Below are 22,318 nucleotides of genomic sequence, written 5' to 3'. Positions count from 1 at the left end.
AAAAATGTGCCAATAATTTGAAAAAGATGTGCAAAGCGCCACATGTGGTATTAATTTCTTTTTATTATCTTATAATCTCTTAATTCAAATTAATCTACTGTACATTTATATTCTGTATTGATATTTGAAATATACAAATTTTCTATTCATCCTTTTTGTAATGATTTTCTTTATCTTAGTGTCTAAATTGACTCATGCTTTTGATATATTCTTTCTATTATCAATGTTATATCTCTTCTTATATTTTATGAATTAATAAGATCTGCCTAATGTTTTAATTTTATTTGCATAACTTATTTCAATCACTTTCAAGAATGAATTATCAAATGATTTTCATATGTCTCCTTACATTTCAAGTCTTTTTCTTCTTTACTTTTAACTATTGTCAAAAAAGGGGAGAAATTGTTTGTATCGTCATTTTGGTTTTGTTTGATTCGTATTGTAAGTGTGTGTGTTTGTTTTTGTTTTTGTTTTGGGTTTTGTGTATGTTGTATTTTTGTTTTATTTTTGTTTGTGATATTTCTAAAAATGCCTCCATATTTTCATGTGTTCATCAATTTAGGGGGAGTTTAGGAGATTCTTAGAATTTGAAATTATACAAATAATAATTATTTTGCCATCATAAAAAAGGGGGAGATTGTTAAGAGAGTTGATATTTACATGTTTTATATTCTTACGACTTGTATAGTTTTGATGATTCCAAATATTATTGTTTTAATTTTTTGTTTTCTCCTAACACAGTTTGGAAGATTTATTTTTTTTGCTCTTTTGTGAACTAACATTTCAAGAAAAATAAACTCCAGATTAATGAAGACTTCAATTCATATTCAGCATGACATAGTTTGTAAATTAAAGTTTGTACTTATCTTTGTATTGAGTTTGAGAGGGAGTGATTGTAATTGTGTAGATAGTCACACACACACTTGGGGAACAAGAAATTTATATTGATCGTACGGGATGAACATAATTCATACGGGACGATCAAGTCAGTTATCCCCTCGGTAGAGCAATGTATCAAACAGGTAGTGAGAAAATTTTTTCTAAATCCTGATCGTCCTGAAGAAATTACATAGTCGTCCCGGGACGAACTCCTCTGGATTCTCACTTTACATTGTTCTTTCAAATGAAATGCATGATTCGTCTCTGGACGAAATCCTCTGGATTTCTAATTTGGTATGTTCGTCCAGACGAAGTCGAAGTTCATCCCTGGACGAACTCCTTTAGACTTTGAGTTTACACTAATCGTCGAGATGAAATTCACTATTCATCTCTGGATGAAATCCTCTGTCCAAAAATTGTCCAGGACGAAGATACGTTCATCCCAGCACGAAGTGAACCGACTATGAAGATTAAGTGTCATTCTGCAGTTTTTGGGAACCGACCTATGGAATAACCGTTCATACCGAACGAACCTAGTTTGTACAGGATGATGGTTGTGTACGAAGTCTTTTCGTACCCATATATATTAGGTTCATTTCCAATGCATTTAAGTAAAATCGTCCAGGACGATCCACGATCGTACGGGACAATCCAATGCGTATTGACTTGAAAATTTACAGTTTTTGGATGGTTTTTTGTGTATTTCCTATAAATAGTACAAACTAAACTTCCACATAATCTTTTTGCCCATTGATCTTCATGCCTATTGAAAGAAGAGTCAATAAGAGAGTGTAAGAGAGTGTTTGAAGGAGAATTCTTGCCATTGGAGCATGAAGGTTTCACTTGGTACTCAAAGGTAAGAGTCTTTACTTTTAGTTTGTGATTACTTCACTCTTTTCTCTCTTCCTTCTAGAATTCTTATGAGAAGATCTATCAAGGAGATCCGGTTCTCTGTCGACACTTGGAGAGTGTGAACAGCTGAAGGGCACTCTGCCCACACTTGGAGAGTGTGAACAGCCGAAGGGTTCAATGCCCACACTTGGAGAGTATGAACAACCGAAGAGTGTAAAAGGATGATGGTTCTCTAACAACGCTTGGGATAGTGTAAAAGGATGAAAGTTCTCTGCCAACACTAGGAATAGTGTGAAAGGATGACGGTTCTTTGCCGTACCGGGTAGTGGTAGAAAGAGTGTTTGTAAAGACTTCTCCACCTTGCTGTGGATGCAAAAGGACAGTCACTATTGGTATTAGTGCAATACTTGGAGAGTGCCTCTGGGGAGTGGATGTAGGTCTGGTTTTGACCGAATCACTATAAACCTCGTGTCTTTATTTTTCCACTGCCTTTTATTTTTGTGCTTTTACTTTTAAAAAAATTGTGATTGAAAAACATTTTCTACAAAACTCATTAAAGTTTTTTTTTTGGTTTGAATTAAAAAAGAGGGATTAATTTTTAATTACCAATTCACCCCCTCTTGGTTAGCCGATGGGATATAAGGTTAGGTTTAACAACCTAATTTATAGTGAACGAGTTTCAACATGTATGTCATATCATCTTAGTCGTTTCAAACACACTGATAAATGAAGAATACAGTAATGATGTAGCTTTTGAATCCTATCTGTTGGTGTCACCGATAGACAATAATTCAGAGGAGGATCTATATTCTCCAAATGAAGGTGAATCAAACCCTGACATAGTGTTAAAGATGAAGCATGTAAATCTAGGTGGAGACTTTAAATTAATGGATGAATCTCAATACATGATATTGGCCGACTTTGAAGAAATTATTCCGTCAAATGAGTCTAAGACAGAGCAGATTGCTCAAGTGCAGTTGAGAAGTTACAAGATACTACCATCTCAACGGAAGAAGGGGATCCCCAATAAAGACAATGGGAAGGAGATAGTTGTCAATGAAGATATCATCTCCAAAGATCCCAAGAAGAAATATACTTCAGCCAAGGGGATAGATTATAATATTATATCCTATTTGAGAAAAGTTTTAGCAAAATTCAGCAAATATAATGCTTTTATACTTTCTAAAGATATTCATGAGACTTTTGTTCAGTTTCTCAAAGACCCTAAAAAATACGAGGTAATTTTTGCTGAGTGTAATAAGCTAGAGGTCCTACAAGCCCATAATGAGCCTTTATCACCATCACTAAAGAAAACATTACTAATAGTAGATTGTAATTGCCCTATATATATTACTACAAAGAGAAATATAATAATAATTAGCTAAATTCAAATCCATCCTAGGTTCTCCATCAGTCTTATAAGCTTGAAAGTACTGAGATCACTGTGCCACAACATGGAACACCTCGGGATAGATAAGCTAATGCTACACGACTTTAATAAGAAGAGGAAAAAGACTCTTAAATCATTTATATTCTCCCTCACATTTGAAAAACTTCATATAGAGGCCCAATTTCATATGATTGATATGGATACTTCATTTAAGGCTCTCACGGGTTTCCCTTGGTTGCTTGAATAAAACATTGTCTCAACAACACTACATCAATGCTTGAAGTATCTAACAAATGGAGAGGAGTTCCAGATCTCTAGCAACATCTAGCCCTTTGTAGGTCACGAAGCAACAATATATGAAAATGCCAAGTATTTCATTCCAAAGAAGCCATAGCCGTCAAGCTCTTTGGAAGTCAAGGCATTAAATCTAAAGACCTCAAATAGCACAAATTGGAAGGTGAGTAAAAGCAGGTGGGGAGAAATAAGATAACTCCAAATCTTCCAAAAATAGTTACCACTCCTAAAGAAAGTAAACATATGCCTCACCTAGGGAGTAACACATATGAAGATGATGTCACCCCTACCAAATCTCCGAGAGCATTTCAGTCAACGATCAAAGAGAAAAGAAGGCCAAATATTAAGATTTTGATTACAACTATGAGTCTACCTACACGAGCAAGGTGTATTGTGTATCCTCAAGAAGAATATGTAGCCTGTCAATCTTAGACATCATAATTATAGTCACGAGCATTCCCTTACATCACTTCAAAGAAATTATTCCATGAGATGTACACAATGTTAAAGAGCTTGTAACATTTTATGTGCCTCCTCTTCAAAATCGGACTAGGCCATGGAGCTTATTCTATTCCATTAGAAAGATAGAAGGAGAAGCAAATCGTGACTGGTTTTGTAGGCTCATTGATTCAGGAGAGTTAATACCTATGATGATGCCCAGGTTTAATACTGAAAATATCCTAAGAATATTATGAAAGTAAGGTAATACTCATTGTTGAAATTTGTTCAATCTGAATTAGGTTGTTAGACATAAGCTTTTATCCCAACGGCTAACTAAGAGGGGGGTGAATTGATAATTTAAAAAATTTCCCTCTTTAATTTTTAACCAATAAAAACTTTATTGAATTTTTGTTAAAAGATATTTTAACCACAGATCAACAAAAAAAGTAAAGTAAAAAAGAAAAGTAGCGAAAAATAAAAATACACAAGATTTATTGTGGTTCGGTCAAACACGACCTACATCCACTCTCAGGAGGCACCCTCCGAGTATTGCACTAATACTACTAGTGACTCTTCTTTTGCACCCACAGCAAGGCAGAGAAGCCTTGACAAAAACTCTCTTCCACCACTACCCGGTGCGGCAGAGAATCATCGTCCTTTTACACTCTCCAAGTGTTGGCAGAGAACTGTATGTACTTTCACACTCTCCAAGTGTGGGCAGAGAACCCTTCATCCTTTCACACTCTCCAAGTGTAGGTAGAGAACCCTTCGTCCTTTCACACTCTCCAAGTGTAGGGAGAGAACCCTTCATCCTTTCACAATCTCCAAGTATAGGCAGAGAACCCTTCGTCCTTTCACACTCTCCAAGTGTAAGAAGAGAACCCTTCATCCTTTCACACTCTTCAAGTGTAGGCAAAGAACCTTTCATCCTTTCACACTCTCCAAGTGTAGGCAGAGAACTTCCCACTGTTCACACTCTATGAGTGTCGACAGAGAACTGGATCTCCTTGAAAGATCTTCTCACCAGAAATCTAGAAGGACGAGAAAAAAGTGTGAAGTAATAATCACAAATCACAATTTGAGATTCTTACCTTTGAGTACCAAGTAAATCCTTCATGCTCCAGTAGTAAGAATCCTCCTTCAAACACTCTCTCACACTCTTTCCTTTAATCTCCCTTTAGTTTACACGAAGACCAATGAGCAAAAAGATTATAGGACAGTTTTAAATGGACCTTATATAGGAAAGACACAAAAAATCGTCCAAAAACTGCTAATTTTCAATTTTGTAAGCACTCGATCGTCCTGTATGATCGTGACTTCGTCCAGTACGAATAGTGTAAAAACTATTGCATACAAACCCAATATATATTGGTACAAAATAACTTTATACCCGATCATCATACCGTACTAACTAAGTTCATATGGTATGAACAGTTATATCAAGAGTTCATTTGAACAAAATGTCAGGACGTTCCAAACTTTCAAGGAACAGAGGACTTTGTTCTGGGATGAATGGGGTCAATTGTCTTGACGATCTGTTCAATTCAAGGATCTAGAGGACATCATTCTGGGATGAATGAGTTGAATCATCTGGACGATCTGTTCAATTCAAGGATCTAGAGGACATCATCCTGGGATGAATGGTATACTTTATCTGGATGATTTGTACAAAGTGAGAAATCAGAGGACATCGTCTTGGGATGAATGGTACACTTCGTCTGGATGAACAGTTCAAAGTGAGAATCCAGAGAACATCATCCAGAGACGAATATGAAAATTCAACTAGACGATCAGGACTTAAAAATTTTTCTCATTTCCTATTCATCCCATTGCTCTCCAAGGGGTATAACTGACTTGATCGTCCCATACGAACATAATTCATCTCGTACGATCAGTATAAGAAAATTTTGGATTTTTAATGATCTTCCTAAGTGTGTGTGTGCTAAGTTACTCAATTATAATCACACTCTCTCAAACTCAATAAATTGAAAAATACATACTTCAATTTAAAAAATATCTTATGCTGAATTTGATTTGAAGTCTTCATTAGTCTGGAGTTCGATTATCCTGAAATGTTAGTCAACACAAGAGAAAAAACAATTCTTCCAAAAAAGTGTTATGAGAAAATAATAATTAGAACAATAATATTTCGAATCATCATAACTATACAAGTTGCAAGAATATAAAATATGTAAAAGCTAAGTAGTAACTCTTTTAACAATCTCCCCCTTTTTGATGATGGAAAAACAATTACTGTTTATATAATTTTCAAATTCTAAGTATCTCCTAAACTCCCCCTGAATTGATAAACATGTGAGAATAAGGGGGCTTTTGCACAACATTCCCTCTTCTTCTTTTTTTTTTTATATAAAAAAAAATACGAACATAATAGATAAGATACGAACAAAAATGATATAAACAATATTTCTCCCCCTTTTTGACAATAACAAAAAGAGAAGAGGAAAAAAGAACTAAAACCGAAATATAAGAAGTCATATGATAATCCTTTGATAATTGATCTTTGAAAGAGATTGTGATATATTTGCAAATACAATTGACTATCATTAGAGAAATAGAAGAAATCATATGATTTTAAAAGAGACATAACATAGACAAGGAAAAAAATATCAAAATACATGAATCAATTTAGACATTGAGATAAACAAAATCATTACAAAGTAGATGAATGTAAAATTTGTATATTTTAAATTTTAATACTAAATAAAATTATACAGTAGATCAATTTAAATTAAGAGATTGAAAGATTGAGTAAGGAATTAACTACCACATGTGGCGCTTTGCGCATCTTTTTCAATAGTTATGGCACATTTTGTGCATCTGTTTACTTGTGGGCTTATTTAGTGTTTCTTTTTAAATTGCAAACCATTGCGCATTCTTTTTAATTTTTGTACATTTGTATATTTTTCAAGAGTAATATTGATCTTTCCAAAATCAATAATAAAAAATTTCAAATTTCTTTAAGTACAACAATATTTATTGATAAGTGAAATACAAAAATAAGAAAATATCATAATTGCAATAATAGTACAAAAATTATATTAGTCTAACAAGAGACATGAGATTGACATTCTTAACTAGATCAAGTTATAATCAGAACTTAAATTTTTGAAAAATTAGATTTTCTAATGAATTCAATTCTATGTTTCAATTCAAGATATAGCATTTTCAAGATAAAAAATTTGAAGAATATTTATATAAGCTAACATACATTTCTGAAATGAAATAAAAAATAGTAAAACAATATAAGATAACTTTTATTGATATCATTTATAGAAGATAATACATTTTGCCTGAATGATATCAATCCATTGACTATTGAAAAACTCATAAAACATGAAATTTTACTAAAAACACAACATAAATGCATAAAAGAAATCACTGGTCAAATCACATCACATCTAATGTAGTAGAGAAAAACACATAAAACAAATATATTCATCAGTCAGACGGGCCCTAATATGGAGGAGGTGGCTGGTTGAAGAAATTAAAATAACTGCTCATCATAACCATATTGGAGGTTATACCATCTTTCTGCTCTTGCATCCATCCCATATCCTGATGGTACTGAATATCCTGCTATTGTGAATGAGTTTTAATTTGATCAAATCGTTGATCAAAATGAGTCTCTAGATGATCAAATCTATGAACCAAATATTAATAATTTGGGTCACCAGAAGGTGCAGGTGGAGGTGCTCCCATTTTCTCCTCTGAGTCATTAATGATATGTTGTTCATGTTGTTCATCTTTATTAAAGATCGCAAAAAATTATCCATCGTTGTAGTAGAGAGGCTCCTCTAAATCATGATCTGGATGAACTAGATCATACTTCTTCTCTAAAATGTAAGTCACAAGATGTTCTAAAGCAATATTTTTCTTTCTTTTATGGGATACATGGCCAATCTCAGAAAGTCCATAAATGTAGTCAATGATTAGTTGGGCTTCATCTATAGGTTGGCTAGTCATGATCAGATAAGTCACAGTAGAAAGAAGAGGTGTGATATTTACTTGATCACAAGGTTTAGGTATGATGGAGGTGCGAAGAATATGCTGGATGATACGAGCATTGCGATTAAGAACGGCTACCTTAGGTAAATGACCTACTCCTCTACATCCTCTAATTACTTGATTTATTATTGTCCAGTCAAAGTCAGAGGAAGAGGTCAAGTATGGGCTCTAATCCTTTGAGTCCTTAAGTTTAAAAATATTTCTAAATCCTCTTTTGTTATCTCTACTTTCTTTTAAAAACCATAAGACTTAATCACAAAATGGTTAGATTTAAAGGACATGTTCGCAAGAAAGTAGTGGAAGGTCTCCTTATTGTAGAAATGGATAAGAGTGAGAATGAGGCCAAACTGGGTGGAAGCAAAAAGGTTCATTACCTTAAAGTTGAGTAGTTCTTGAAGAAGAACTCTTGAGGAAGTGATTTTGGCTGAAGTAAATTTAGGGAAGGACTCCTCATTTGCATTGGACAGAAAGTTTTCACTTATGTTTTTTGGAGGACCCTTAGCAAGTACCTTTTGCCTCTTAATTTAACTAGCCATGGATGAGATCTATGGGAATAGAAGATTGAAAAGAATTTTTGAAGTGATGAAATTTGAGTTCAAAACCCTTTAATTTAAAAAAAAAATGAGTTTTCGTACAGACAAAAATAATTTCGTCCCGTACAAATTTGTGTTCGTACGTACGAAAAATATTTTGTATGGACGAACTAATGAGTCCAAAAATGAAATGACTTTTCATAAGCACACAAGTTACAAGGCGTTCTTTTGTACAGACTTTTGACCAAACGATTGTACAGACGAATAAGTGTTCGTCTCGGACGATCAAATATTTTAGGTCATTTTTATGGTAGTTTGAACCGTCCCCCACATTAGATAACCACGTGTTCGTATGTACGAACCAAAGGTTCGTACATACGATCATGAATAATAAAAATTAACTTATCTGTATAACTGTCTACATTCATATATACGATTGTGTACATATCATTCGGATGATTGTGACGATCGTACAGACGAACAGTAAAATGAAAAGTGAAAAATTGTATGCAAACCGTTCAAATCTGATAGTTAATACACTACACAATTTGTCCCATATGAAATGAATTTCATACAGACGATTATCACTCAATTTTTAAGTAAACATTCAAAAATCTAGAAGTGAGAATTTTTAAAACAAACACAACCACAAGCAAAACGATTGAAAAATATAGAAAATCACAAAATCAAAAAGAAACACAACACACTAACAAAAAAACACACATTAATGTTGCATCATTTAAAATCGATCACAGTAAGCCTTGTTCGTAATGTACTGAAAGTATCAAAGGCTAGTGGTTTAGTAAAAATGTCTGCAAGTTGATTTTCTGTTGAAACATGAATGAGTTCAATTTCTCCTTCGGATACATGATCCCTTATGAAACGATGCCTGATGTATATATGTTTGGTTCTTGAATGTTGAATAGGATTTTTAGAAATGAAAATAGCACTAGTGTTATCACAATAAATGGGAATAGTGCCTATAGTTAATCCTAAATCAATCAACTGTTGTTTCAACCAAAGTACTTGTGCCGCACAACTTTCTCATGCAATGTATTTAGCTTCAGCAGTAGATAGGGCTACTGAATTTTATTTTCTACTGGACCAAGAGACTAAATAATTTCTAATAAACTAACATGTTCCAGAAGTGCTCTTTCTATCAACCCTTCAACCTGCAAAGTCAGAATATGAATAACCAATTATTTCAAATGAAGAGCTAAACTTAGGATACCAAATTCCTAAGCTCTGAGTTCCTAACAGATATCTTAAAATCCTTTTTACTGCCGTCAAATATGATTCTATTAGATCTGATTGAAATCTATCACACAAATAAACACTAAACTTCTCAAATGATTCACTTTTATGATATAGAAATATAACCCATGTGAATCTATATTAAGCATCCACAATCACAAATCCATATATCTTCCCTCTTAGACTTACAGTTCCAACTGGTCCAAAAAGATCCATATACAAAATCTCCAATGATTTACTAGTTCTAAGATCCTTGCTGGAATGAAAAGAGGACTTCACCTATTTTCCTAATTGACATGCATCATAAAGGTAGTCCTTAGTAAAGTCTAGTTTTTGAATACCTCTTACTAGGTTCTTTTGGGTAATCCTTCTAAGGTTTTTCATGCTAGAGTGATAAAGTCTCCTATGCCAAAGCCATGACTCATCAGATAAATTTTTTAACAAAAAGTAGTAGGAGTTTTAATGCAATTCAAGTTTGTTGACCTCATTTTTGTATGAGGTCACTTAGACAAATCCTGACCCTAAATCAATTTAATCTATATAACAATCTAGACCCTTGGATCCTCCTAGAATCTAGATCATAGGATCTAATCTAGACCTAGGATTCTTCCTGATAAATCTAGACCGTAGGATCTATTCTAGTTCCTATGATCCTTTTAGACTCTAAACCTAAGGATCTACTCTAGACCCTTGGATCCGTCTAGACTCTGGACCCTATAATCCTTTTAGATTCTAAAACCAATCATAACTTCAAACCAATCCTGACCTCTAACCAATCCAGATCTCAATTCCATTCAAACTTCAATCAAATCCAGACTTATAAACTTATCCAGACTTTAAACCTATCCAGATCCCAATATCCAGTTCAAACCTAGATCCTACTTTTGATCTAGCCGGACCCTACCATATCACTTATGATCATCCAAATGATCATAAATGATATGGATAATTCAAATCAAATTATCCAAACTCAAAATCCAGATCAAACCTAGAAATCTATACCAAAATCCAAGGTTCAAAAGCCTTATCCTAAAGGCCTTTTCAAGTGAATTTCCAAACACTTCAAAACCAAGTCAAAAGATATTTGATTTAGAGTCTATCACTTGAAAAGTGTTAATACATGTCTCTAGAGCCAACCCTCCAAATTTGAGCCCATTTTGAGGTCACTAACCCAAGAAACTAAATCAAAACCCAAAGGCTGTAAAACCTTTAAATATTTATGGCCTATGCCACTGGACTTTCCACCTAGTGGATCCTGACCTTGGAGCTTTCTATAAAGCCTCCAATCACATCCAGATCCTTGATTATGATTCATTAAACATTAAATTGCATTTTGTTGTACCCACTTTCACCCCGAGTTGATCAGAGGTTAAAATGACCAAAATACCTTTATTGGATTTAAATACCCATTTCAAACTAAACGACCTCGAAATTGCTTGGAATCACTTCCAGCAAGTTTCAAATATCAAACCAAACCTGTTGAGCCCAAACCTAGGCATTGGGTCAACCTGGTTGACCAAGTCAAACTAGGTTGACCCAATCAACCCTTAAGCCTATTTCCACTCAATTAAGCTCCAAATTAATTCCAAATCCTCTCAAACTCCCTTAGACACATCCTAGTTGATTTGGACTTGACTGGTCACCCTAACCCAGTCACCAATTGACTTGGTCAACTGGGCCCATGTTTAGTCAAACCTGACCCATTCAGACTAATTCATGTCCTTTATCCAAATCCAATTTATTTAAGCTTTTCAAATGTCAAAGATCCTTCAATCATATGCTTTGAACATCTATAAATCCTCCATAAGTTAAGTTATGGTGATTTTGACCAAGTCAATCCATCTACACTTGGTCAAACCACCATAAATTCTTTCCAAAACATTCAAGCCTTAATTCTAAGTCATCAATCCAGCTCCTTAAACCCCCTCTCATGCCACCTAAGCAGTCCAAGTGGCTTTGGATTGATCAAACAATCAAACTAGGGCTTTGGAGGAGTCAAAGATGGTCAAATGACCTCTTAAGCTTAATCCACTCCTTCTTAAACCCCTCCAGCAGTATTAACCTTCTCTAGAACCTTCCTAGTACTCCCTTCAGCCCTTGGATCTAAATCTAACAGCCCTCAAGGCTCCATGTGTCCATGAGGGGACCAAGGGAGCTTTCGAACTAGGATGTCCTTCCCTTGTCCTTGCCACCTACTCCCAACCACTCCCTTGCCACTTCTCAAGCATCTAGGGAGTGTCCTAGTCAATCTTACCCCTCCATTTGATCAAAAGGAGTTTGTATAGGGAAATATCCCATTTTGAACCCTCATTCTCAACCCTAGCCTCTCTCTCCACTCAAGCTCTGTCAAATCCATCCCCTAATTCCTTTGAGTTTCTCATATATCCCTCAACATCTCACTACCAAAACCCGGCTGGTCAAAGCCGTCACCGATGAGTTTCCGGCCACCTCAAGCCTCAAGTCTGTCCAAGGCTTGAATCGATAGATCCAGATGCTTTCAGCTGGAGACTCCTTCTAGTGGACTACACTTGGACAAACTACAAGTTCAGAGAGCTCGAGTTCATCCAAATCCATTGACTATAGAAGGTATAATCCTAAACCCTAGGTTAAAACACTTAGTTTTAATTAACCTTTTGAAAAGTGAATTTTAATATATGGTTTTGATTCCCCACGAACTATGTTCATTAACTTAACCTAGATTTAAAATTTCATTAGTTTTGGTTAATTGGATCGAGCGAACGAGTCGGAAAACCCATCTAGGGCTCGGTTTACGTAAGCTTGACCTGCGTAGATTTTCAGCCGTTGATCCTATGATCAACCGCTCCGATTTAGCTGTTCTGTTGTTCGATCCGATTGAGGATCCAAATGTTCATTCGATCTCACCGTTTGACGCAATCCCAGCCGTCCATCTCATATGGAGCTCGATCGAACGGCTGTTGTGTCGAGCCGACGTGGATAATTCGTTTCCACGTGGACCCGCCTCCATTTCAATCATGCGGCAATGATTGGCAGTGGCGCCAATCATTGCTAATGATTGGACACCGCCATCGCGGTTTGGATTGCCCAACCAGAAGTAGCCACGTGGCTTCCCGTCGCCATCAATTAATTAAAGAGTTTTAACTAATTTTAAAACCAATTAATTATAAGAAACTTCAATAAATTATTAAAAATAATAATTTTACACCCCAAAAATTAATATATTATATCAAATTGTTAAGTTTTTAAATCTCTTTAATTTAAAATTAAAATAGATTAAAAATATTTAATATCTTTTAAATTATTTAAAATATTTATATGTTAAGTACTTTTTTAATTAACATTTAATTTAAAATTAAATTAAAAAACTCTTAAAAATTAAAATCCAAATTATTTTAAATAATTTAAAGTTTTAGAAAATAATCAAGGTTTAATTAGATTTAATTTAGATATTATTTTAAACATTAATTAATTTTGAATTAGGTTAAATTCATTTAATTATTTTAAAATTTTGAAACAAATTTAATTTAAACCAGAAAAATATGAATAATATATCAAAATTTTTGAAATTTCAAATACTTTGATTTAAAATTAATTTCAAGATTTAAATGTTTTTTTATTTTAAATAATTTAAGTTTTTTTAATATCTATAATATTTAATTAAATATTGTACTAATTATTTTAAAATTAATAATTTATTTTCAAAATGCTTTAAAAATCAGAGGATCCCACAAGTTAAAAAAAAAATTATTTTTATTTTTTATATATATACATGCATATGTTTTTATATTTAAGTATATATATACACACATGAGGGATCTCTTGAAATTTCAAACATAGATTAAGTTACTTGAATTGATTTAATTGGGATTTGATTAGTGAATAATCATGATTTGATTATTCACTAATCTCACTATTATTTATTTGTAGTATCATAATATTTGCATGTATAGGTGCACACACACACACACACTTAGGGCTCTCTTAGATTTAGGTGTTGAATGTGATTATGTGTATGTGCATACTTATGTTAAGTCTAAGGGTTAGAAAATTTGATTTGGACCCAATTAACCTAGCATCATTAAGGACAATAATTAAGGACTCATTTAGAGAACTTAGAAAATTTCCAATAATTAGGATTCACTTCCTTTTCATTTGAAACTTTGAACATTTGAACATAGTGACACATACAGCCCATAGGAAAATTTCCACTAGTTTTAGACATCATTAAGAACCTTAATTAATTTTCTTAATCTTAAACCCTTAATTAGCCCATAAAGCTTCTAAAACTTATAATAAATCAAATTTAAACCAAAAAAATATGCATAATACCTCTAATTGACCAGAATTAAATTCTTAGTCAACAAAAATTAAAAAAAAAATAATTTGACAGCAAATCTAGCTTTAATTTAATTTTAAGTGAAATTAAATATTTAATTAATTTAATTAATTAAAAAATAATTTAAAATTCCAAAAAATTCCCAAACACTTGGGAATCTATCCTTAGGTCATTTTTGACCTTTGGAGCTGATTTAAAGGAGTTGGGAGCTTATTTAAAGAAAAATCAAGAAAAGCCCTCTAATTAAACAATTAAATAAATTCAATAAATTGTCAAAACTTCAAAAATTCATAACTAATTTAGTGAAAATCCAAATCAAACAAACTCAATTGCACTCAACTCATAAAAATGTGTAATATTTAACAAATAGGTCAAACGTAAGTCAAAATCAACTTAAAATTTCGAACATTCATAACTAAATCTAGGAAAATCCAATTTTTGCGTACTTACTGCTTAGCTGATTGTATTAAGATCTAGTATTTTAATAAAATACTAATATTCCAGAATTTAACCTTAATTAAAAAGTCAACTTTTTAACCCTTAAATAAATGATTAAAATAATAAAAAAACTCCTAAAACTTGAAAATCACTCTAAAACTCCATAAATCCTTAATTAACCTTAAAACTAGTAATAAACCAATCTTAATTAAAATTCATTAACTTTTAAACCTTAATCAACTTAAATAACTTAATTATATCGGGTACTACTAGGTAACCCAGGCCTACGAGGCTATTAGCTTAGCCCGAAGGAAGATGAAATAAACTTCACGGCCTAGGTGAGAAATAAAGGTGGTATCCAACAAACAATTAAAATCAATTTTAAAATCAACTTTAAGTCATTAATATTTAAACTCAAACTTAAATATTCCCTTAAGACTTTGAACCAATCAAAACTTCAAACAACTTTAAAAAATTGCCCTCCATAGGACATATCCAAACCACACGACCTACATCACACACTTTAGATGGTTTGTTAGGAGAACCAACTCTAGTTTTAGGCTAGTTTAGTGTTTACTTTTCAGCTGTGTGCTGGGTTTTTGAGCTTTCACTATATGCTATTTGCTAGCTTAGAATTGATTGATTGTTTATTTATTTACTGCACTTTATTGAGCATTTAAATTTCAAATATATCAACTGCTTGAGATACATTATAATTACTTGGGATTATATATAACTGCTAATTATTAGGATAACCTTATAGGATCGAGTCTAGATTTTTCAAATTTGATTAATGTAAATTTGATTATATTTGAGTTGTAATTTATAGTACTTTGAGAATGGGATGTTAAAACATCCAATTTGGAATCCAACAAGGAAGGGACATCCCTTAGGGGAGAGTCCCTCTCCATTTGAAGTTCTAACTTTGGATGACTTTGAAAATATCCGAAGAGGAAAGATAACACCTCACCCAAGGGGGGGATTTCTTTTAATTTGGATATCCGGAGACGACAATCCAAGAAGCGGCAGAAGGACGAAGAAGTGTATAACGAGAAGACCCATTCTCAAAGTCAGTTTAGTCTTAGGATTACAAATCCGGGTTGTTGTTAGTGGTGCCCGGCCACTATACTTTTTTGTAAATTCTGGAAGGTAATATTAAAAGTCTCTTGCCTATGGACTTTTATTTTGAATATTAATTTAATTGATTTGAGTAATGTTTGATGTTGATTATGATATAGGATTGCATGCTTTTAGTAGCTTTTCTTTGGCGCTCTTGCATGTCGTATTTTGATTTAGCCTGGAACCCGATCGTAGGCTCATAAGGACTCACTTAAAACTATTTCTATTTAAACAAAATTAAAACATTTAAGCTTACATAAAAATTCTAACGCTTTAAGAAGTAAGCCCGGTACCGCTGGGAGTTCTAATTTCAAAAGTCTTCATTTAAATTCAAGCATTTAATCGAGTCAATCAGTATGCATCATATTAGCAATAAATTTAAAAATCTCTAAAACTTTATAGCATTAGCTTAAGCATCAAACACCCAACATAAGTCAAAGGGCCAATTAGGATTTGCTCTAGATGTCGGCCCTATTCTTAAAAACCTATCTTAAATAATGTCTTTACCCATTCTAACATTAAATGACTAGATACATAATTTTAAAGTGCCTTGGTGGTTTAGTTGGCTCCCCAATCTAGGCTGGGGTAAGTCCAGATTTGCATTACACTATCTAGGTTGGGGTTACTTTTTAGTACCCAATTAAGACTTAGGTTCTGAGGCAAGCTCGGGCTATAAGACCTCAACCTCCGAGAATTGAATCCTAATTTTCTAATAAAATTGATCACTTAAATATTAAATATCTTTCCATCAAATTCAATCCAAATACTTCGGATAGACTGGGTATTTCTGAAGTAGTTCAAAATCTCAAAAAATCTCCTACTTCTCCACCTTTGACTCTAGAAATAACTGTTCAAACTTGAACAATTCCCTATTCAAATTCTGAACCCTACCTCCTTTGATATCAATCATTAAAAATCTTAAATAAAATTTTTACCGTTATTTTAATCGAGAGTATTAATAAGAAACTCCAATTTCCTACGATGTAATTAATTACGAGGGCTTGCGCTCGTAGAAGATTTAGAAACCCAGACCTAATTTTCAAAATCAATTTTTCAAAATCTCGATTAATTCTCTTTGGGAAAATCAAACCCGACGATCATTGTCGTCATTTTCATACAATCGATAATGATTGATATCTTCTTTCTTTGGAGAGATATATCAATTATTATCACGGTTTTGATTAAGAAATTAATGATCTTTAATCCAGATTAGCATAGTCAAACACTCGATTAAATTCCATTTTGATCCTTCGGGGTCAAATGTGATTCTTTCTTAAGTTTGACTATAATAATCAGGATAAAGTTTAAGTTTTAAAATTTGAACCAATTAGTAAATAATATTTTCACCTTTTGAGATGATATATCATTCTTAATGTCGTGTTCAATTCCAAAACTAAAATTTAACTTTTTAATTTTCCCCAAGAAAATTAATAGTTTTTTAGAACAATACATTTTTTAAATCAAACAAAAAATGGCTACTCCGCTGTGGAAAAATCTCACTCTCCATCTTTAATAGCAATATAAATTTTATTGTATCGGTAGTTTTGACTACCTTTCTCTCCGTTGGTCCCTCTCCTATTTCCTCATTGGGTGAGTGTAGCCAACTCAATTAAGACTTGTCAAAAGAGAAGTGAGCGTGGGAAACCTCCATCTAAGTCGGGCTTTGACATTTTGCCTCCAACTTGATTGGTAGAGAAAAAGAGTTAAGCCAATCTTTTCAAAATCCTCCTGTATATGTTGCATACTCGCATGCGAATAAATATGTAGCATGCTAAGTTTCACAATTTACAGAAGATCCATCAATTTCAAAATCAAGATTTCATTCTTTTAGCAAAATTCAACCTCTTTTAAATCTTAATCGATTTATATATTATATCATTATATACGAAATTATAACTCCTATAATTTGGCATGTGTGATAGAATATAAACTTCTTATTCAAATTTAATTATAGAATTCGAATCTTTCCGATAGAGTCTATCTTTGACATTTAACTCCCAAGCATTCTTTGGGATGAAAGAGTGAGGTCGACTTTTAAGAATCTTCCTCGCAAATATATAAACCTTTATGTTGAATCATATTCAACACATAGAGTTTCAAAATAAAGGGAGATTTTGCCAGATTTTCAAAAATTCAATATCTTTTAAATCAACTTCAATCGCCGTCGCCATGTGTCTTCTATGGCATTATGTTGTAATTGAACATATGCAACACAAATCCAAAATTCTCCAGTCAATTCTGGGCTTTGACAATACACCACTACATCACTTGGTGGGATGAAAAAGTCAAGCCAAGTTTCTTAGGATCTTCAGGTTGATTTGTAAACCTATATATTTGAACATGATTCAATATGTTGAGTTTCAAAATCTGAAAAAGGTCCGTTCGATTTCAAACTCATATTAAAATTCAATCTTAAATCCAAATTCAACTCAAGTTCGACTTCAAACTTAAAATTCAGCTTCAATTTTGGTTTTAAAGTCAAAATATGGGCTTTGACATTTCATCCCAAGTTGATTGGTGAAATGAAAGAGTTAAGCCCATTTTCTAAATTTTTCATATCAATTTTGTGAACCTACATGATTAAGTGAAACTCAGTATGTTGAGTCACAAAATTTGAAGGAGATCCACTCGACTTTAACCATAAATTCAAATTCAACCTTAAGACTGAATTCATTCTCAATTGTAAACCCAAGCTTGATTTCAATAATAAATTCAACCTCAAATTTGAGTTCAAATTCAAGTTCGAATTTTGACATTTTGCCACAAGTCAATTGGTGTAGCGAAAGAGTCAAGTTCAACTCGTCAATTTTATGAACCACTGTGTTTAGTGTAAACTGAACACGATTGAGTTATAAAATTTTGAAGAAAATTAATTAAACTTAAAATTCAAATTCAATTTCAAATCGTTAATTCAAATCATTTTTTTAATTCCAGGAAATCAAGCACACTCAAATGGCTAGGAAACTCATTCTCTCCTTAGATAGAAACTTGACAGTAAAAGAAATCACCTCTAATAATTCAATTTAGTTTGAAATACAAATTCAAAACTTCAAGTTATCAGTCAATGGAGAAGAACTAACTGATCTGTCTGCTATAATATAAGGGGATTCCCCCTTTGTAGAGATTATCTTAGGGCCAGGTGCTGACTCCCCCATCTCCAAGATGGAGGTCATTATCACCCCTGTATCCACTGTACCCTCTACTCACGAGAATCAGAACTAGAAGTTAATAACGATTGATGAAGGACCATCTCAGTCTAAGATCAGGCCAAGTTCTAACACCCCTGTCATCGGTAGTAACTAGATGAAGAATTACCTTTGAAGAGCTAGAAAAAGGAATCTTAAGGCTAGAAAGTCCGCTGAGTCGGAAGCCTTAGAGAAGGCCGACTTCGAGGCCAATCGAGAGTTCGTTTCTCCTTTTACGTTCCCCCTCCCTGGTGAAAATCACTTCCATCCTACTCTTGTTACTCAAAGGAGGGAGGTTATAGAGACGAGAGTATGATCTTCAATACACATGCTTTACTACTACACAGAAAGACTCAAGCAAACCAGAACTGAGCGATTACCAATAATAGGCCATAGGCCCCCAGTTGAGGGTTGCAACCCATCCACTCTACTAGACGATGTTAAGGCGCATTACTACACGTGTCCCACAACATCATCTATAGAGGAGGAGTAGAAATAACTCGGGTGCCACTCTCTTAAATACTAGGCCATTAGTAATGTGAGAGGGGATATAATCTAATATTTTGTCAGATCTTGATACCGTCGAAATTTAAATTTTGAACGGGGTCCTATCACGATAAATCTTTTGATTGCAATGACGCTGCATTATTTAGGGATAGTGCATACCCTATAACAGTCTCTCCCTCCAAAGAGATTGTAGGAATTCAATTCCAAGTTGACAAGGGTCTTGCCACCTAGATTTGTAACCATTAAGGAAAACTTATCAATTTCTCAAGTGTACCGGGTCCGAATTTTCAAGATAGTTGATTCCTCTTTTTAATCAAAATTGACCTCTACCTTAAGTCTTAAGCAGGAGAGAGTTGTAGTTGACTCCTTCAAATATTTGAATGTCCCTCCCTCCCACCGCTTTCGTGGGTTTATTTAACCTTTGAATTAAAATTTACCTCAGACTTAAGTTGACTTCAAGAATAAAAATTTTATCAATCTTCTAGCAATCTTCTATTCTTAATAGATAATTTTCGTATTTCTAAAATATGTTTAATGATTTTCAAAAGTTAAGCCGATATTCTTCTTTAAAATATAAAAGATTGGATGTGCTTTGAGGATTATTCTTTCTTGTATAAGAGAACGAATTTTCTTCTCTTATACTTGAGATATAATATTGATAGAGCTGATGTTGATTTGCTTATTGGGAAGGACTGGGAGTTTTTTCATTACCCAGCCATGGGAACTGCTGGTGGTACTTTGGTTATGTGGAACACGAAGACCCTTTCATTTGTTGTAGAAAGAACCACTTCTCAGATGGTGATTGGATCTCTTAATACACCTTCTTTGGGTGTATGGAAGGTGGCTGAGGTATATGGAAGTAGATGTAATAATGAGAGAAAGAGTTTATAGAGCTCGCTTGAGACTTGTTTAAAGGATGCAGGTCCCGCCATTATGTGTGTGTGTAGGGGGGGGGAATTCAACTGCATCTTAAATAAAGAAGAGAAGAAGGGTGGCAAACGATTCTTATTCTGTAGAGGTCCTAGAGAGATGAAGGAGTTTTTGACTAATGCAGATTTTCATGTTGTAGGTTTTGTTGGACCAAGTTTTACTTGGTGCAACAATAAGGAAGGTTCTTCTAGGATTTGGGAGAGGCTTGATAAGTGCTTGCTCAATTCCTCTGCTTTGCATTTGGTGCCATTTGGTAAAGTTAAACATCTTGCTCGGGTAGCACCGGATCATAGCCCGATTGTGTTCAATTTGGATGTTAAGAAGAGCAACAGGACCAAGAGCATTAGATTTGAAGATACGTAAAGTACTTTATTTTTCTGGAATAAAAATAAATGCCGAGATCTGTACAAATTGAAGCAGAAGATTAAAAGTGAGATTATGGAACTACAAATTAAAGAGGCTGCGGGTTTGGGGCTTGACAATGAAGATTTTCTTAATCTAAGAAGGAAGATTCATGAGATGAATATTACACTTAGAAGACTATCTACTTGGTGGAACCAAAGAGCTAAGGCAAGGTGGGATGAGGAAGGTGACTCTAACTCAAGGATGTTTCATAATTTTGCATCTGCCCGTAGAAATGCCAATTGGATTCGGCTAATTAAGGATGTGAATAACATTTTAGTGGAGGAGGATGATCAAATCGAGCAAGTTTTCTTACAATTCTTTGAGAAGAAATGGGAGCATAGAAATTGTGAACTCTCTGGATGGCCATTACCTGCAGAAAATCAGATGTTGAATGAATGTGTTGCTGCATTGCTTGGTGCAGCTTTTACTATGGAAGATTGCAGGATTTCTATCTTTCAGCAAGGGAATAATAAATCTCCTGGTATTGATGGGGTAACTTCATCCTTTTTTAAATGTTACTGGAATATAATAGGTTAAACTACTTGGAATGCAATTAAGAAAATTTTAAGTGGTGGAGTGATGCATAAAGATTAGAAATCTACACTTGTTATTTTAATTCCTAAGTGTAAAAACCCTCCGGTGCCTTCTAGCATCAGACCCATCAGCTTGTGTCAAAGTACATATAAAATTGTGGCCACAATGTTGGTTAACATGTTGAAGAATTGCTTACCCAGTATGATATCTGAGGAACAGGTAGCCTTCATTCCGGGAAGGTCAATGTCCGAGCATTACCTATTGGCACAGGAAATTTTTAATAAATTCAAGGTTTCTAAAAGTAGAAAAGGATTGATGGCAGTGAAACTTGATATGGAGCAGGCGTATGACAGTATGGGTTGGACAACATTAAATCAAATTCTCCAATGGTATGGTTTTCCTGTTACCTTTTCTAAGCTTCTAATGGAGTGTGTAGTTAATGCTAGATTTTCTATTGTTATTAATGGAAAGAACACGAATTGTATTGATGCTCATTGTGGATTCAGGCAAGGTTGCCCTCTCTCACTGTATCTTTTTATTATGTGTTCTCAATTGTTGTCTAGTGCTATTGAACAAAGAGGTTAGATGCTGGGCATTCTAGTATCTTCTGGAGGTCCAACTATCTCACACCTTTTGTATGCAGATGATGTTATTCTCTTCTCTAGAGTTTCAAATCCCATTGCTCGGTTGATTAACTGCATTGTGAAAGATTTCCGTTGTTAGACAGGGCAAAGAGTTAACGTTAACAAATTACAAATTATTTTTGGTAAGTTTGTTAACATATCTTGTAGGAAAAAGGTGGCTAAAATCCTTGGCATCAAGGTTGTTAAAGAAATATACTATTTAGGAATCAAGATCTCCTTAAAAAGGCTAGGTGTTGCTGATTTTCAGGACTTACTAAGTCATGTAACTGATAAGCTCAATGTGTGGGGGAAGAAGTCCCTTTCTTTGGGAGGGAGATTATTCTTGTTAAGACCTCTTTGATGTCATTACCATGCTTTGATATTACTCGTTCTCTTGTTCCTAAGAGGGTGATTTAGGAGGTGGAAAAATTGTGTAGGAGGTTTATTTGGCATAAGCAAGATGGGAAGTTTGGACTACATTACGATTCATGGGAGGAAATTTTTAATCCAAGAAGTGCTGGTGGCTTGGGTGTGCATTCTTTTGCAAACAAATTTGGAGCATTACGGGCTAGACTAACCTAGAATTTTATTCT

Source organism: Dendrobium catenatum, unplaced genomic scaffold (assembly GCF_001605985.2).
Source record: "Dendrobium catenatum unplaced genomic scaffold, ASM160598v2 fragScaff_scaffold_1467, whole genome shotgun sequence".
Lineage (NCBI taxonomy): Eukaryota > Viridiplantae > Streptophyta > Magnoliopsida > Asparagales > Orchidaceae > Dendrobium > Dendrobium catenatum.
The sequence above is the reverse complement of the archived record's forward strand: the minus strand, read 5'-3'. Positions refer to the sequence as shown.